The sequence below is a fragment of the Hyperoodon ampullatus genome, assembly GCF_949752795.1.
Source record: "Hyperoodon ampullatus genome assembly, chromosome: 8".
Lineage (NCBI taxonomy): Eukaryota > Metazoa > Chordata > Mammalia > Artiodactyla > Ziphiidae > Hyperoodon > Hyperoodon ampullatus.
The window spans coordinates 65,012,766-65,031,456 of record NC_136921.1 but is presented as its reverse complement, the minus strand read 5'-3'; the positions used below and the strand labels follow the sequence as shown (position 1 = coordinate 65,031,456).

The 18,691-nt window shown below is 41.6% G+C and overlaps 1 pseudogene across 1 annotated transcript; it reads right to left on the bottom strand.

Moving 5' to 3' along the window:
- Window positions 1-374: 374 nt before the first annotated feature.
- LOC307057510 (TBC1 domain family member 17-like) lies at window positions 375-10,208 on the bottom strand (annotated as a pseudogene). Its single transcript has 4 exons — window positions 10,100-10,208; window positions 1,544-2,449; window positions 653-1,505; window positions 375-569 (listed from the first exon to the last, which is right to left on the bottom strand). The product of its transcript is annotated as a TBC1 domain family member 17-like (transcript).
- Window positions 10,209-18,691: the final 8,483 nt, after the last annotated feature.

Genomic DNA, 18,691 nt, shown 5'->3' with positions numbered 1-18,691 from the left:
GGGGCGGGGGAGGGGTGGGCGTTAAACGTGAGTTTTTCTTTCTCACAGAACAATCTGGTGGCCAGGGTCCCAAGAGTGAGCAGCTCTGCAGGCCCTTCCGTCTCGGTTATGTCCGGGATGTGTTCCCGCACATCTACTAAGTGGCAGTCGCACCTTAACACCCCCATCCTTACTCCTCCCAAAGCCCCAGACTCAGGCAGGTACGGGAGCCCTGTCTCCACGACCCCCACCACTCACCCCCGGCCTCCTCTTAAACCTTATTGACCGGATCAGGGTCACGTGGCCAGACGTCAACCCTGATGAGGGGACTAGCAGCCACCACGCCTCCCCATCCAGGCCCAAGCCAACATGATGGCTCAGCAGGCCCAGGAGGGTTAGGAGTTCGCACCTTCCTCCCCCTCCTCCGGCAGGATCTCCGGGCTGCCGTTCGGTCCGCCTGTGCGCCAGGCGGGGGGGCGGCAGAGCTGGTGGGGCATGGGTAGGACAGCGGCAGTGGGGAGTCTGGAGCGAGAGCCTGTGGAGCTCTGAGGACGGCCCAGACCTAGGGCCTCCTGCACGTGGTGGGGCAGCTTACCGAGGGTTGGGGGTCAGGGAGCGAAAAGTCAGAGGTTTGATGGGGCCTGGGGGCTATCGTGAGGGGTCAGGGACTCACCGGGCAGGTTGTCGGCGGCGGGTAGAGCGCCTCGGCCAGTGTCGGCACGTCCTCCAAGCTCAACTTCGTGGTCAGCTAGTCCGTGTGCTTGAGGATCTCGCTGGAGCCGAAGCCGGAAGGCATGAGGTGTCCCGCTCCACATCCAGGACGGCGCAGGCCACCAGCAGGTGCACACTGGGGCCAGGGCGCCCTGTCCACAGCGCCTCCCACGGCCGAAGGACTTCCGGGAAGGGGCATTCCCTCTTGACCCAGAGGAGCAGCCACCGGAAGCAGAAGCAGAGAGAGCCGGAGTCGGGGAGTCCGGGAAGTCTCCGAGCGGCGGATCCAGCACCTTAAGGAGTAGGAGGAGTTGCCGCTTCATTATCTCCTCAGAGTAATGCACGAGGTCCGTGACGCCACAAAAACGGCGGAAGGCATCCACCCCGTCCTGAGAGCCGTAGCGGATCGTGAAGAGAAGGTCACTCCTGCCCTGGTCGTAGCCGAGCTTGTCATGGTACAGGCAGTCGGGGAGGAGGATGTCGTTCAGCAGGCCCAGCCCTGGGTTCTCGCGACCCTTGAAGAATTTGTTGGTTCTATGAGAGCGGCTCTCGCTCTCGTCTCCGGCTATGAGGCTGCGGTATCCATGCGGCAGTGAGTTCCTCCGCCCCTGCCCGGGCCTCACAGAGTTCCTCGGCAGCTTCAGGTGGAAATCCTTGTCGGTTTTCTTGCGCAAGTGGGCCTTGCGCTCCTTGGCAGAGCCCTCCCAGCTGAGGTACCGTAGGAGGGACTGCCAAGCCTGGCGCGGTAGGCTGGGGCTCAGACCCGGGGGGACCCCCCCGGGACCCCCCCCCGCCCCCGACGCCGCCCGCCGGCCCTGCCCAGCCCTCCCCGAGGGCGTACTCGGCTCCTCACTCCTGAGAAGAGCCAGGGTCTCAGCTCAGGGACCTGCTGCAGGAGGCCCTCGGGGCATACGCGGTGGGCCCACTCCTCCTCTGTGACCCGAGGCGTGCGCTCCACAGCGGCCGCGGCCCCAGCTCCACACCGGAAGTGACTTGCAACCCAGGTGGGGCGCGTATTCAGAGGCCGGAAGAGGGTCGCTGGAGGCCCCGTCCAGGTGTGGCTGCAGGTCTCCCCTGAAGAAGTTGGTCACGCGGGAGAAGCTGCTGAAGGTGGTGCAGTAGGAATCCTGGAGGAAGCGAGACACCACGTGGGAACGGTCCTCGTCAAAGAGCTGGAGGTGGTGGAAGGAGTTGGAGAGGGCCGGGGAGGCGTAGGGGGAGACGAGGTAGAGGTGGCGGTTCTGTTGGGAGCTGGCCAACAGCAGGTGACGGCTGAACACACAGAGCAGGGCGCTGGTGCCCCACGGTGGACATGCAGGGCAGGCGGGGAGCCTGTGGCCTGCGTGACCAGGACCAGGCAGGCCCAGCTGAGGCCAGACTTTGAATGGTGGATGGCCTTGAGCTCCCCCAGACTTACTCACTAAGAAGACCAGGGCGCCCCTGTGGGAGCTGGGCTCTGCTCTTCTCGTGGCTCTGAGTGGCCGGGCTGCGGCTGACCTGTGCTGATGACTGCCCTGTGCTGATGACTGCCCTCTGTGGGGTTCATAGCCGGGGTCAAAGTTCCGTTCCTCCTCAGAAGTGCAGGAGTCATCCCCACTGGTGTCCTTCTTGGAGAAGAGGATTTGAGTGGAATCTCCAGCCTCTCTACAGGAGCCCAGTGCAGGAGGATGTCATTTGTCCTTCTCCACAACACCAATGACGCGGTCCATGAGGGAGTCCGGGTCTTGGTGCTTCTTGGTGTGCAGGTAGGTACATGCCTCTTGACCAATTTGTTAATGAGTGGAGTTGACGTAAAGGAAAAATATTTGTAGAATGAGTAGGACTGGTTGTATACTATGTTAGGTAGTTCTGGGTCAGATGCACATTATGGTTTCTTTTGTAGGATTTTTGCTTAGGTTAAATGTATAGAACACTGCCTATAGTTCTTGTTCCACAGAAAGGAATCTAGTAGTTAATCATTTGTAGTTTCCATGAAATCTTTAGCCTGATGCATCTCTCCTAAGTGGTACAGTTAAGATCCTGATGCTCAGTGTGGGTAGACAAGAAAAGCACACTCCTGGTGGATCAGATGGTCTTGCTGAGGTGATTTCCATGTGGTTGTACCTCTTGAGCAATCCTGACAAACAGAGTATTCCAGGAGGTAGTAGGCTTTGTATTTCCAAAGCCACAGATCTGGGCATGTACAAAGCCAAGTCCATGGATGCTCTTTTAAATAGCTAAACTGATTGGTACAAGAAAGACTCCCTAGTGGTACCTCTGCATCTCCTCTATTCATATGGCTCTCTTCTTCGTCAGTTTCCCCCCATTTTTTTTATTGTGGTAAAATGTACAAAATGTAGAATTTACCATCTTAACCATTTTTAAGTGTTCAGTTCATTGGTATTGAATACATTCATAATGTTGCACAACCATCACCACCATCCATCTCCAAGGCTCTTTTCATCTTCTAAAACTGAAACTCCATACCCATTAAACAATAACTCCTTATTCCTTCCCCACTCCAGCCCCTGGGAACTACCATTCTACTTTCTGTCTGTACGATTTTTTTTTGTTTGTTTGTTTTGTTGTTTTTTTGTTTTTTTGTTTTTGGTGGTACGCGGGCCTCTCACTGCTGTGGCCTCTCCCGTTGCAGAGCACAGGCTCTGGATGCGCAGGCTCAGCGGCCATGGTTCAATGCCCAGCCGCTCTGCGGCATGTGGGATCTTCCCGGACCGGGGCACGAACCCGTGTCCCCTGCATCGGCAGGCGGACTCTCAACCACTGCGCCACCAGGGAAGCCCCATGTACGATTTTTTTTTTTTTGGTCTGGCTCTCTTCTTGATAACACTGTAACTGGTCAGGGAGACTACTGTGGGGTGGGGGTGGGGGGCAGTCAGTCATAATATATGGCGCTGTAGGAAAAGCAGCAAGGAAGAATGGGACCTGTACTCTGTCAAGCATCCAGTACAGTTAGTTGGATCACCTTGCATAAGTTCCTTAAGCACTCTGGCCTCAGTTTCCTCATTTGCAAAATGGGAAAAATAACAGTACTTACCACTTGTGATTTTTATGAGGAAGAAGTGGATTAATACATGTAAAATATACAGAGCAGTACCTGGCACATCCTAAGCACGAAATAAATTTTAGTGATAGTGATCTCTCATTAGGATAATTGTTGCTGGTTAAATTAGCCAGTTCAAGCAGAAAGTGAAGTTATAGCTGACACAGCCCCACCAGGCTGTGTGGGACTAGAGACTCAGCTGTGAGGATAGTTTGGTTGTTCCAATGGCCTATATACTATTTCATGTTTATGTCAGCTTTTTCATTTTGTGTAGACTTGCAATATTATTTTCTGTTGAAAGCACCCTATGGTGATGTGAAGGATACAAATAAATCAGCACTTCTCATGTGGAAGGGAACCCATGAGTTCATCACTGAGATTAACGGTCATGTTAGTGACGGTATCATTGCCTAGAAAATTTTGGCTTTTACCAGAGAAAGTATCCAAGGAGCTGAGCTATTATTAAATTGCTATTATAGAAATTGATATTTTCTTTTTTTATATATCTTTATTGGAATGTAATTGCTTTACAATGTTGTGTTAGTTTCTGCTGTACCATAAAGTGAATCAGCTATATGTATACATATATACTGATATACCCTCCCTCTTGAACCTCCCTCCCACCCTCCCTATCCACCCCTCTAGGTCATCATAAAGCATAGAGCTGATCTCCCTGTGCTATGCAGCAGCTTCCCACTAGACATCCATTTTACAGTTGGTATTGTATATATGTCAGTGCTACTCTCACTTTGTCCCAGCTTCCCCGTCCCCCACTGTGTCCTCAAGTCCGTTCTCTACATCTGTGTCTTTATTCCTGCCCTGCCACTATGTTCATCAGTATGGGTTTTTAGATTCCATGTATATGCATAGCATAGGGTATTTGTTTTTCTCTTTCTGAATTACTTCACTCAGTATGAGAGACTCTAGGTCCATCCACCTCATTGCAAATAACTCAATTTTGTTCCTTTTTATGGCTGAGTAATATTCCATTGTATACATGAATCACATCATCTTTATCCATTCATCTGTCGATGAACATTTAGGTTGCTTCCATGTCTTGGTTATTGTAAATAGTGCTGCAGTGAACATTGTGGTACATGTATCTTTTTGAATTATGGTTTTCTCAGGGTATATGCCCAGTGGTGGGATTGGTGGATCATATGGTTGTTCTACTTCTAGTTTTTTAAGGAACCTGCATACTGTACTCCATAGTAGCTGTATCAATTTACATTCCCACCGCAAGAGGGTTCCCTTTTCTCCACACCTTCTCCAGTATTTATTGTTTCTAGATTTTTTGATGATGGCCATTCTGACTGGTATGAGGTGATACCTCATGGTAGTTTTGATTTGCATTTCTCTAATGCTTCGTGATGTTGAGCATCTTTTCATGTGTCTCTTGGCCATCTGTGTGTCTTCTTGGGAGAATAGTCTATTTAGGTCTTCTGCCTATTTTTGGATTGGGTTGTTTGTTTTTTTGGTATTGAGCTGCATGAGCTTCTTGTATATTTTGGAGATTAATCCTTTGTCAGTTGCTTTGTGTGCAAGTATTTGCTCCCATTCTGAGGGTTGTTTTTTCATCTTGTTTATAGTTTCCTTTCCTGTGCAAAAGCTTTTAAGTATCTTTAGGTCCAATTTGTTTATTTTTGTTTTTATTTCCATTTCTCTAGGAGGTGGGTCAAAAAGGATCTTGCTGTGATTTATGTCATAGAGTGTTCTGCCTATGTTTTCCTCTAAGAGTTTTATAGTGACTGGCCTTACATTTAGGTCTTTAATCCATTTTGAGTTTATTTTTATGTATGGTGTTAGGGAGTGTTCTAATTGCATTCTTTTACATGTAGTTGTCCAGTTTTCCAAGCTCTACTTATTGAAGAGGCTGTGTTTCCTCCCCTGTATATGTTTGCTTCCTTTGTCAAAGATAAGGTGACCATATGTGCATGGGTTTATCTCTGGGCTTTCTGTCCTGTTCCATTGATCTATATTTCTGTTTTTGTGCCAGTCCCATATTGTCTTAATTACTGTAGCTTTGTAGTATTGGCTGAAGTCAGGGAGCCTGATTCCTCCACCTCCGTTTTTCTTTCTCAAGATTGCTTTGCCTGTTTGGGGTTTTTTGTGATTCCATACAAATTGTAAAATTTCTTTTTCTAGTTCTGTGAAAAATGCTATTGGTAATTTGATAGGGATTGCATTGAATGTGTAGATTGCTTTGGGTAGTAGAGTCATTTTCACAATGTTGATTCTTCCAACCCAAGAACATGGTATATCTCTCCATCTGTTTGTATCATCTTTGATTTCTTTCATCAGTGTTTTATAGTTTTCTGTGTGCAGGTCTTTTGCCTCCTTAGGTGGGCTTATTCCTAGATATTTTGTTCTTTTTGTTGCAGTGGTAAATGGGAATGCTTCCTTAATTTCTCTTTCTGATTTTTCATTGTTAGCGTATAGGAATGCAAGAGATTTCTGTGAGTTAATTTTGTATCCTGCTACTTTACCAAATTCATTGATTATCTCTAGTAGTTCTCTGGTGGCATGTTTAGGACTTTCTATGTATAGTATCATGTCATCTGCAAACAGTGACAGTTTTACTTCTTATCCAGTTTCGATTCCTTTTATTTCTTTTTCTTCTCTGATTGCCATGGCTAAAACTTCCAAAACTATGTTGAATAATAGTGGTGAGAGTGGACAACCTTGTCTTATTACTGATCTTGGAGGAAGTGGTTTCAGTTTTTCACCATTGAGAATGATGTTCGCTGTGGGTTTGTCATGTATGGCTTTTATTATGATAAGGTAGGTTCCCTGTATGCCCACTTTATGGAGAGTTTTTACCATAAGCGGGTGTTGAATTTTGTCAAAAGCTTTTTCTGCATCTATTGAGATGATCATATTGTTTTTATCCTTCAATTTGGTTAATATCGTATATCACATTGATTGATTGGCATCTACTGAAGAATCCTTGCATTCCTGGGGTAAACCCCATTTGATCATGGTGTATGATCCTTTTAATGTGCTGTTGGATTCTGTTTGCTAGTAGTTTTTTGAGGATTTTTGAATCTATGTTTATCTGTGATATTGGCCTTTAATTTTCTTTTTTTGTGACATCTTTGTCTGGTTTTGGTATCAGGGTGATGGTGGTCTCGTAGAATGAGTTTGGGAGTGTTCCTCCCTCTGCTATATTTTGGAAGAGTTTTAGAAGGATTTGTGTTAGCTCTTCTCTAAATGTTTGATAGAATTCGCCTGTGAAGCCCTCTGGTCCTGGGCTTTTGTTTGTTGGAAGATTTTAAATCATAGTTTCAATTTCATTACTTGTGATTGGTCTGTTTATATTTTCTATTTCTTCCTGGTTCAGTCTTGGAAGGTTGTGCTTTTTTAAGAATGTCCATTTCTTCCAGGTTGTCCATTTTATTGGCATATAGTTGCTTGTAGTAGTCTTTCATGGTCCTTAGTATTTCTGCAGTGTCAGTTGTTGCTTCTCCTTTTTCATTTCTAATTCTGTTGATTTGAGTCTTCTCCCTTTTTGTCCTGATGAGTCTGGCTAATGGTTTATCAGTTTTGTTTATCTTCTCAAAGAACAAGCTTTTTTTTTGGAAGATTGCTATTGTTTCCTTCTTTTCTATTTCATTTATTTCTGCTCTGATCATTATGATTTCTTTTCTTCTGCTAACTTTGTTTCTTTGTTTTTTGTTTTTTATTCTTTCTCTAATTGCTTTAGGTGTAAGGTTAGGTTGTTTATTTGAGACTTTTCTTGTTTCTTGAGGTAGGATTGTATTGCTATAAACTTCCCTCTTAGAACTGCTTTTGCTGCATTCCATAGGTTTCGGGTTGTTATATTTTCATTGTCACTTGTTTCTAGGTATTTTTTATTTCCTCTTCAGTTTCTTCAGTGATATCTTGGTTGTTTAGTAGTGTATTGTTTAGTCTCCATGTGTTTGTATTTTTTACAGTGTTTTTCCTGTAATTTGATATCTAGTGTTACAGCATTGTGGTCGGAAAAGATGCTTGATGAGATTTCAATTTTCTTAAATTTACCAAGGCTTAATTTGTAACCCAAGATGTGATCTATCCTGGAGAATGTTCCATGTGTACTTGAGAATAAAGTGTGTTCTGTTGTTTTTGGATGAAATGTTCTATAAATATAATTAAGTCTATCTGGTCTAATGTGTCCTTTAAAGCTTGTGTTTTCTTATTTATTTTCATTTTGGGTGATCTGTCCATTGGTGAAAGTGGGGTGTTAAAGTCCTCTACTATTATTGTGTTATTGTCAGTTTCCCCTTTTATGGCTGTTAGCATTTGCCTTATGTATTGAGGATGCTCCCATGTTGGATGCCTAGATATTTACAGTTGCTACATATTGTTCTTGGATTGATCCCTTGATCATTATGTAGTGTCCTTCCTTGCCTCTTATAATACTCTTTATTTTAAAGTCTATTTTGTCTGATATAAGAATTGCTACTCCAGATTTATTTTGATTTCCATTTGCATGGAACATCTTTTTCCATCCCCTCACTGTCAGCCTGTATGTGTCCCTAGGTCTGAAGTGGGTCTCTTGTAGACAGCATGTATACGGGTCTTCTTTTTGTATCCATTCAGCCAGTCTATGTCTTTTGGCTGGAGCATTTAATTCATTTACATTTCAGGTAATTATTGATATGTATAATCCTATTACCATTTTCTTAATTGTTTTGGGTTTGTTTTTGTACATCTTTTCCTCCTCTTGTGTTTCCTGTCTAGAGAAGTTTCTTTAGCATTTGTTGTAAAGCTGGTTTGGTGGTGCTGAATTCTCTTAGCTTTTGCTTGTCTGTAAAGCTTTTGATTTCTCCGTTGAATCTGAATGAGATCCTTGCTGCGTAGGGTAATCTTGGTTGTAGGTTTTTCCCTTTCATCACTTTAAATATATCTTGCCACTTCCTTCTGGCCTGTAGAGTTTCTGTTGAAAGATCAGCTGTTAACCTTATGGGGATTCCCTTGTATGTTGTTTGTTGCTTTTCCCTTGCTGCTTTTAATACTTTTTTTGTGTGTTTAATTTTTGTTAGTTTGATTAATATGTGTCTCGTCACGTTTCTCCTTGGGTTTGTCCTGTTTGGGACTCTCTGCACTTCCTGGACTTGATTGGACTATTTCCTTTCCCAATTTAGGGAAGTCTTCGACTATAATCTCTTCAAATATTTTTTTAGACCCTTTCTTTTTTTCTTCTTCTTCTGGGACACCTATGATTCGAGTGTTGGTGTGCTTAATGTTGTCCCAGGGGTCTCTGAGACTGTCCTCCATTCTTTTTTTTTTTTTTTATAAATTTATTATTAACTTTATTTTTGGCTGCGTTGGGTCTTCGTTGCTGCACGCAGGCTTTCTCTAGTTGTAGCGAGTGGGGGCTACTCTTCATTATGCTGCTTGGGCTTCTCATTGTGGTGGCTTCTCTTGTTTCAGAGCACAGGCTCTAGGCAATCGGGCTTCAGTAGTTGCAGTGTGTGGGCTCAGTAGTTGTGGCTTGTGGGCTGTAAAACGCAGGCTCAGTACTTGTGGTACATGGGCTTAGTTGCTCCATGGCATGTGGGATCCTCCCAGGCCAGGGATCGTACCCATGTCCTCTGCATTGGCAGGTGGATTCTTAACCACTGTGCCACGAGGGAAGTCCCTGTCCTCCATTCTTTTCATTCTTTTTTCTTTATTCTGCTTTGTGGCAGTTATTTCCACCATTGTATCTTCTAGCTCACTTATCCATTCTTGTGCCTCAGTTATTCTGCTATTGATTCCTTCTAGAGTGTTTTTAATTTCAGTTATTGTGTTGTTCATTACTGTTTGTTTGCTCTTTAGTTCTTCTAGGCCCTTGTTAAATATTTCTTTTATTTTCGCTCTTTCTGAGATTTTGGATTATCTGTACTATCATTACTCTGAATTCTTTCTCAGGTAGTTTGCCTTTTTCCACTTCATTTATTTGGTCCTGTGGGTTTTTATCTTGCTCCTTTGCCTGCAAGATATTTCTCTGTGTTCTCATTTTATCTCATTTACAGTATTGAGGTCTCCTTTCCCTAGGCTGCAGTGTTTTAGTTCCTCTTGTTTCTGTTCTCTGCCCCTGGTGGTGAGGTTGGTGCAGTGGCTTGCGTAGAGTTCCTGATGGGAGGGACTGGTGCCCGCATTCTGGTGGGTGGAGCTGAGTCTTTTCCATTTGATGAGCATGGCAGTGTCAGTGGTGTGTTTTGGGGTGTCTGTGAGCTTAGTATGACTTTAGGTAGTCTGTGTGCTGATGCATGGATTTATGTTTCTTTCTTGTTTGTTGTTTGGTGTGAGGTGTCCAGCGCTGGGAGCTGCTGGCAGTTGTGTGGAGCCAGGTCTCAGAATCAGATAGAGGCCTCTGTGAGAACTCTCAGTGATTAATCTTACCTGGGGCCAGGAATTCTCTTGTGGTCCAGCATCCTGGACTCGGTGCTCCCACCCCAGAGCCTGAGGCCTGACTTCCAGTCAAGGAACCAAGACCCTGCAAGTCATTCATCCTGGCAATAAAGGGGATTTAAAAAAGAAAAGAAGACTAACAAAACTCCAGGCAAATGGTAAAAAGTAAGATCAAACAAACAAAAACAGAAACAAGGAAACACACACACGCAAAAGAAACAAAAACAGAACCAAATAAAACAAAAAGCAAGAGAACAACCAGGGAAACAAAAGAACCCAAGAATGAAATCAAACAATTAAAAAGAAAACTGACAAAAACACAAAACCAAAAAAACAAAACCAAAGCAGAGTATCAACTGAAGAATGAGCAAAGAAACAAAACAAACCAAAAAAAATGATTAAAAAAAAAAGAAAAAGAAAGAGGGAGGGGAAAGAAGACAGAACAATAGAAATGCAATGTAGAAATAGAAATATAAAAAATGAAATAGAAAATATATAAAAGAAAAGAAAAAGACAAAACCCCATAGAAATGGTAAAACCAAAATCAAACAAACAAAAATAGAAACAAGGAGAAACACATGCAAAAGAAACAGAAACAGAACCAAATAAAACAAAAAGCAAGAGAACAGCCAGACAAATAGTAGAACTCAAAAACAAAATCAAACAATTAGGATCCAAACTAACAAAAACACAAAACCTAAAAACTTAACCAAAGCAGTGTGCCAACTGAAGAATAAAGCAAGGAAACAACAAACCAATAAAAATGATTTAAAAATAATAAAATAAAATAAAATAAAAAGGGAAAAAACACAGAACAGAAAGGCAAAGTAGAAATGGAAATATAAAAAAATAAAATATGTATTAAAGAAAAAGAAGAAGGAAAACAAATAAGGGAAAAGAGCACAGAACAACAGGAAAGCAAAGCAAAAATAGAAATATATGAAAAAAATAAAAGTTGGGCTTCCCTGGTGGTGCAGTGGTTAAGAATCTGCCTGCCAATGCAGGGGACACAGGTTTGAGCCCTGGTCCAGGAAGATCTCACATGCCGTGGAGCAACTAAGCCCTTGTGCCACAACTACTGAGCCTGTTCTCGGCGAGCCACAGCTACTGAAGCCCAAGTGCTGAGAGCCCGTGCTCTGCAACAAGAGAAGCCACTGCAGTGAGAAACTCCTGCACCTCATTGAAGAGTAGCCCCCCGCTCTCTTCAACCAGAGAAAGCCCATATGCAGCAACGAAGACCCAACACAGCCAAAAATAAATAAATAAAATTTTAAAAAGTTTAAAAAAATAAAAATAAAAAATATGTTATAAAACACGAGGATCCCAAAAGACTAAAAAGAAAAAAATACTAAAACAACAACAAACAAACAAAAAAACCAAATTGCTAGAACCAATAACAGAATGAATCAAAACATAATACAATTAATAGTAATAATTATGTTTCCCTCGGGTCTCAGCTGTAAGTGTCCTTGCACACACCGTGAGCCACAGCCCACCTCCGCCTCCCCAGGAGGCCCTCCTCTGCATCTGGGCTGGTCTCTGGACCTGCTGTGGGCCCTGTGGGGACCCCTGAGACTCTGATGTCACCCAATTCCTGCATGTGCTGCCCCCAAAGTCCACAGCTGCCCGAGCTAGACCATTTTCATTTGTGGTGGACACTCATTGTCTACTCAGATAATCCATAGAGGCAGGGTCTACCTAGGTGATCATGAGGATTTAATCTGCATCTTGGACAGCTGATGGAAAGAGTTTCAATCTTCTTCCTTAGTCCCCCTGTCCCTGGGGTTCAGCTTTGGTTTTATCCCCACCTCTTTGTGTGGTCCACCCACAGGAGTCTGGTCCTGAGGCCGCCTTGGAGCTCTTGGGTCTGCCCCCAGTGAGGACAGGGCACAGAGTTGGTATGCCTGCTTGGATCATGGGAGCCTCAGTGGTGCCAAATGTGCAGGGAAGCTGGCGGCCACAGGTACAAAAGATATGGCCCTAGTGAGGGCCTTTTCTCAATATTTTCTTTATGTAACACCATCTCTTACTGCTTACAACTTGAGCTTTAAATAGCTTAAGAGATGGTATTGTTTGAGATTAAAAGGCCAAACTGAGCATGTGCTTACACATGCTCCACTAATGCTTTGCAGACACTGACTGGAGATTTTTTAAATTCCACTCCTACCTAGATGCTGTTGTTTCCATGACACTAGTTCTGGGAATGGCACTGAGCACATTCAGCCAGTGCAAGTGATGGATTAGATAGTAATTGATGTGTGTTACGAAACTCACATCTGGGCCTTCCACCAACTGAGAGTCAGTTTGATTTGATCTGGCAAGAGGAGTTTCAAAGCATTTGGTTTTTAAATTATAGTAATTTATAGAAAAGTGCCTCTTCAGATGACTATCAGCTGATAGCAGGTTGAATTCCAAGAAAAAGGGCTCCTTCATTTTCCTAATTTTTCCAAATGGCACACCCACTAGGGTACTCCTTTTCAATATGGCCTCCTGGGACTATCCCTTCCATTTGTTGCATGTGCTGCCTACAGATTGAACCAGTGATGCTCAGATTGTAGTTCACTGTGCTGTGAATTTATTTTGGATTATTAGATAAAACTTGGGTTATGTAAACTGGGAGTAAAGTACTTCAATATAAAGTTAGAATTTAAAAAATATTCATAACTTTATGTAAGCAATATTTTTTTTTTTCAATTCAAAGTAGATAGTGTTTGCTCTACAAAAATTCTCACGCCTTAACTTCTGTTTTCTGGTTCCTACATTCCCTTCCCTTGTTTCTGTCTTGTTATCTCTGTAGTGAACAAGATACAAATATTGAATACCTTCCTCCTCTCTTGACTCCTTTTCTAGCAAAACTTACAGATACTAATATCAGTCTTTCATTCTTGATTTTGGATTTCACCTTAGTATGCTTAAGTTTTTGTCTATATTTTACCTTTTCCAGGCATTTTCCCTTTAGGCTTTTTATTTCTGTTTGGGAAATGAAAGATTCTTCTCCTCCGTTAAAGGAATTTCAGGCATCATTAAGCAGCAAGGGAGTCTTTCTGGAATGGGTAAGACAGTCTTCCAATATCATTCTAGGCCTTGTTGTAAGACAGGTGCTGAAGGTAAACCTGATTTAATCACTCTGGAGGGCTCTGAAAGAGAATCATCAGGAATCACCTTCCACTCAGCTATGGTTACTGGAAGCCTGTACCAGGTGAGGAACGACATGTTTTGGTGTCTTCCCTAAATATAAATTTCCTATATAGGTCCCCAGGGTAGTGCTTCTCAACCTTTAATGTGCATATGACTCTCCTGGCATCTTATTAAGACTATTAATCCTGATTCTATAGATTTTGGGTGGCACCTAAGATTCTCCATTTCGAACAACCTCCCATGTGATGCTAATATGGTTGGTCCCTAGACTCGAGTAGCAAAGGTCTAGGGGGTCTTTCAAATCTTCTTTCTTGTCTCTTTTTGACTTTTTTCTCCTTTTCCTGCAGTAAAGTTTATATAGATATACATTATGGCACATTTAATGTTATTTTTACTAGTAGTTATGACATTCCATATGATAATCCCTTTAAATTAATTAAATAGCATTATTCAGTCAAAAAATATTTATTAAGCACCCACAATGTGCTAGGTATTTTTCTGCATACTGGGAATATAGGAGTGAACAAGACAATATCCCTACCCTCTTGGAGATTTTATTCTACTGGGTTAAGCAGACAATTACCAAACAGTAAATAAATATACAAAATAATGCCAGATGGCAATAAGTGCTATGCAGAAAAATAGGCTAGGGTGAGGGAATAGAGATTGATGGGGTAAGGGTGGTGGAGATGTATGTCTATGACAGAGTTGTCCTGAATGTCCTCTCTTCTCCTCTTCAAATCACAGAAAAATTTAAATTATCAAGTTAATTATTAAGCAGGCTGGCATTCAATTCAAACACTAGAAACCCATAGAAAGATTTATTGAATGAAAACAGAAAGTTGTACTTTCTCAATTCTACCAAATTTGAGTTGGCAGGTATAGTGTACATTGAATTAAACGGTCTACCGGTGTGTATAAACTCTTCCAGGTTATTAGGGCTCCACTTATACTACCCATTGACGTTTCTTAGTAGCCTAGAACATTAAAGACTTCTGAAAATCAGTGAAACTTTTCAAAAAAGACTTAACATCAAGAACTTATTTAGGATACAATCACATAAATATGGTTAACTGATTTTTGATAAAGCAGCAAGGTAATACAATGGAGCCAAGATACTCTTTTCAACAAATGGTGCTATAACAACTGGATATCCACATGTAAATAAAGGAATCTAGACACAGACCTTACACCCTTCACAAAAATTTACCCAAAATGGATCGTATACCTAAATATAAAATGCAAACTATGAAACTCCTAGAAGATAACATAGGAGAAAACCTAGATGACCTTGCATATGGGGATGACTTTTTAGATATAACACCAAAGGCATGATCCATGAAATAAATAATTGATAAACTGGACTTCATTAAAATGAAAAACTTCTGCTCTGCAAACTTCTGCTCTGTCAAAAGAATGAGAAGACAATCCATAGACTAGGAGAAAATACTGCAAAAGACACATCTGCTAAAGGACTGTTATCCAAAGTAGAAAGAAAAAAACAACTCTTAAAACTCAACAAGAAGAAAACAAACAACTCGATTGAAAAATGGGTGAAGGACCTTAACAGACACCTCACCAAAGAAGATATACAGATAGCAAATAAGCATAAGAGTAATGCTTCACCTCATATGTCATCAGGGAAATACAAATTAAAACAATGAGATACCACTACATACTTATTTGGAGTGGCCAAAATCCAGAACACTGATAACACCAAATGCTGTTGAGGATGTGGAATAACAGGAACTCTCATTCATTGCTGTTGGGAATGCAAAATGGTACAGCCCCTTTGGAAAACTATTTGGTGTTTTTTTACAAAGCTAAACATTACTCTTACCAGACAGTCCAGGAATCACATGCCTTGATATTTACCCAAAGGAGTTGAAAACATGTCCACACAAAAATCTATACATGGACTTTTTTTTTTTTTTTGCGGTACACGGGCCTCTCACTGTTGTGCCCTCTCCCGTTGCGGAGCACAGGCTCCGGACGCGCAGGCTCAGTGGCCATGGCTCACGGGCCCAGCAGCTCCGCGGCATGTGGGATCTTCCCGAACTGGGGCACGAACCCGTGTCCCCTGCATCGGCAGGCGGACTCTCAACCACTGCGCCACCAGGGAAGCCCCTATACATGGACTTTTTTAGCAGCGTTATTCATAATTGCCAAAACTTGGAAGCAACCAAGATGTCCTTTAGTAGGTGAACAGATAAATAAACTGTGGTACATACAGACAATGAAATATTATTCAGCACTAAAAGGAAATGAGCTATCAAGCCATGAAAAGACATGGAGGAATCTTAAGTGCATATTACTAAGTGAAAGAAGCCAATCTGAGAAGGCTATACGTATTTTATAATTCCAACAATATGACATCTGCAAAAGGCAAAACTGTGGAGAGAGTAAAAGGATCAATGGTTGTGAGAGGTTGGGGTTGGGGAAGGGCGTGAATAGGCAGAGCACAGAGGTTTTTTAAGGCACTGAAAATACTCTGTATGATACTATAATGATGGATATGTGTCATTATACACTTCCCAAACCTATAGAATGTATAGCACCAAGAGTGAACCCTATAGTAAACATGGACTTTGGGTGATTATGATGTGTCAAAGTAGATTCATCAACTGCAACAAATGTACCACATTGGTGGGAGATGATAATGGGGGAAGCTATACAGGTATGGGGCAAGGGGTATTTGGGAAATCTCTGTAACTTCTCAATTTTGCTGTGAACCTAAAACTGCTCTAAAAAATATTTTTTAAAAACCTATTTATTCACTTTTCTTACTTTACTGCATGATCAGAGGCTCGGACACTGCCTTCAGTATTCATAATAAGGCAAATCACCTTATTCTGTAGAGGTGAAAGAGGTGGAAATTTAATAGCCAAACCTCTGCTTGTGGTCAGTACAAGAGCTGGGACCCTGAATGTTGGTCTCTAATTTGGCAGCTTCCTGGTCTCTTCACTCTGCACTGTAGCAGCTGGCAGAGTGCTTCAATAGGTAAAATTCAATAAAGTTTTAAACATAATGTTCTTAAGAACTTTCAGGGAAAGGATCAAACAAGTATGCTAATTCAGACCCCTTTTTTTCTCCATGGGTATACAGAGCTATGTGATCAAATAGTGTAGAGTCCTATCACGTCTGTATCATAGTATCTGTACTTGTTTAGTGCAGAACTCAGGAAATAACAATAACAGTAAATGGGCATCTTTCAAATAAATTAATGTTTTTAAAAAAAGAATTGAAGATGGTGTGGTGTGGCCAGTATGGTCAAAAACTAAGTGTAACTTCAGAGAAAAGCTGCTGGTGCTACATGATGCATTTTTGAAAATGAGAAAAAGAATGAACTTCCCAGCAAGTTTTCCATTGCAAGGAGAATGCAAAATTTGTGTTGTTACTCTAAAAATTAGTAAATCAAGAATGTTTGTTTACGTTTAAAACATAGAATTGTTGATTCCAGCGTTCACTAAGCTCTTTTGGTGGCTGGTGAGTTGCTGAAACACTAGCAGCCCCATTTTGAGGGTTTTTTTTTTTAAGCCCTTGGTCTGTCCACTTACACTTGCAAACAAGATAGGTAAGAAGCAAGCAAAAACCACCTGGGCAATATGTCTTCTTAACTTAATGTTGGTTTCTATTTGTTTTGTAATTCGAACCTCTGATTTTACCTCTATTTGATCCTTCAGCAAGGGTACTTGAATTGGTTTCTGTTTGCCCTTGTTTGAAGACTGTGTACATACAACAAAGAAAATTAATGTAGCAAGAGCATTTCCTGTTGCTTAAGGTTTTTTGTTAGTTTGTTTTTTTAGAACAGCGAATCTCTATTGTTACAATCACTGATCATTTTGGAACCATCATGTGAATTATACCAATGGTAATTCCTTTAGAAAGATAAAATTTTGAGGGTTTTGCCAATTGAAGTATTCAGTGTAAAAACAGATTTCTCCAAATGCAGCAAATTGTTGGTTCATTTACTAACCATGTTTGTTTCATGTATTTGCATTTGCCAGACAAACACTGAGAATATATATTTTAATTTTATTGCAGAACTACCGTTTCAAGGCATACCGTGAAATTATAATTTATGTTCCTGAGATTTTTGTAGTTTTAGAATGATCATTTCAATTTAGCCCTGGGTACCTTATACCATTATGCTAGGAACACTTCCAGTTTAAACATATATAATTTATTTTTAACAGATTTTGCTTGGAGTACACAAATGAAATGTAACAGTCATTACAGAGATTGTCTTAGTTCATTTACTAAACGTGAATCCATGTCCTCCCTTTCCCTTATGTTGTGCATGACTTTCAGCTGGGCTTCTGTTCTCTGCTTTGATGCAAATTGCAGGTTGAAGAAGGAGGCTCCCAACATGAGGTCCTTTTCAGGGGACAGTTCTGGCAAGTGATGTGTGTGTGTGTGTGTGTGTTATTCAGATATTCTGTATATTTTAGATAGTTCCTTCTGAAAAATCAGATTTCTAAATTGATTCTTCCTCCATTCTCAACCCCTTTACATGTGGAATTCTTCTTTGCTTCAAAACCCCCAAACAAACAGCCTTGATCTTGAGACCTTTTCTCTTTGGAAGATGATGGTTTCATTTCTTGAAGTTATTTTACCTTTATTCAGAAATAGTTATTCAAAACTCAACTTCAGATTAGAGTCCTCATTCTTTCATCAAGCAGAACAGATCAAACAAACTAAGGCAGAGATTCTGCATATACAGCTCCATGAATTTCCGGCAGGAATTACCCAGTGGTGAGCATATAAATTTAAATAATGTGAAAACATTGTGTGATAGGCTCTGTATGGGACTTATGCTCAGCATGTTTTGGCCTCTGGATATTTATATTGAGTTTGTGCTACCTTTGCATATGAAATCTTAGTGGTTTATTATATATTGTCAAGCTCAGTACACATGGTTACAAAATAGTTCCTTTATTCTGTACTTAGGAGAATGTTTGAGGAAGGTTTCACCGTGTAAAGCTGTTTATTGCTTGGACAGATTTTATGCCATTTGAAACTGGAATTATGTAGAGCAATTATCAAGAGTGTAACAGAGATTTTGGATTCAGCAAATAGGCGGGGCTCAGAAATTAGGTTTTCATCAGTAGTGAATAAATCTCTCTAAAGGATTAAGGTAGGAGAGCAAGCTTTTGCAGATTTGTATTCACTGTGTACTGAGCTTTCATAAGATGCCATAAGGAGTTTTAGAACTTCCCTGGCAGAAGCTAAAAAATAAAGATGGGATTCTGTGAGCGTTATGGGTTGTTAGGTGACTTTGCTTCAGGCTATCAAATAAAAATGGCACATGTCATTAGCCTTATGGAGAGAGGGTTTTAAATACCTTGCTTCAAAATTATGTCCTCTTTTGATTTATTCTGTGGTCCCTTTTATTTGTCTCATATTTCTGAAAGAGGCCTGTGACGGGGGTGCCCAAGGGATCAT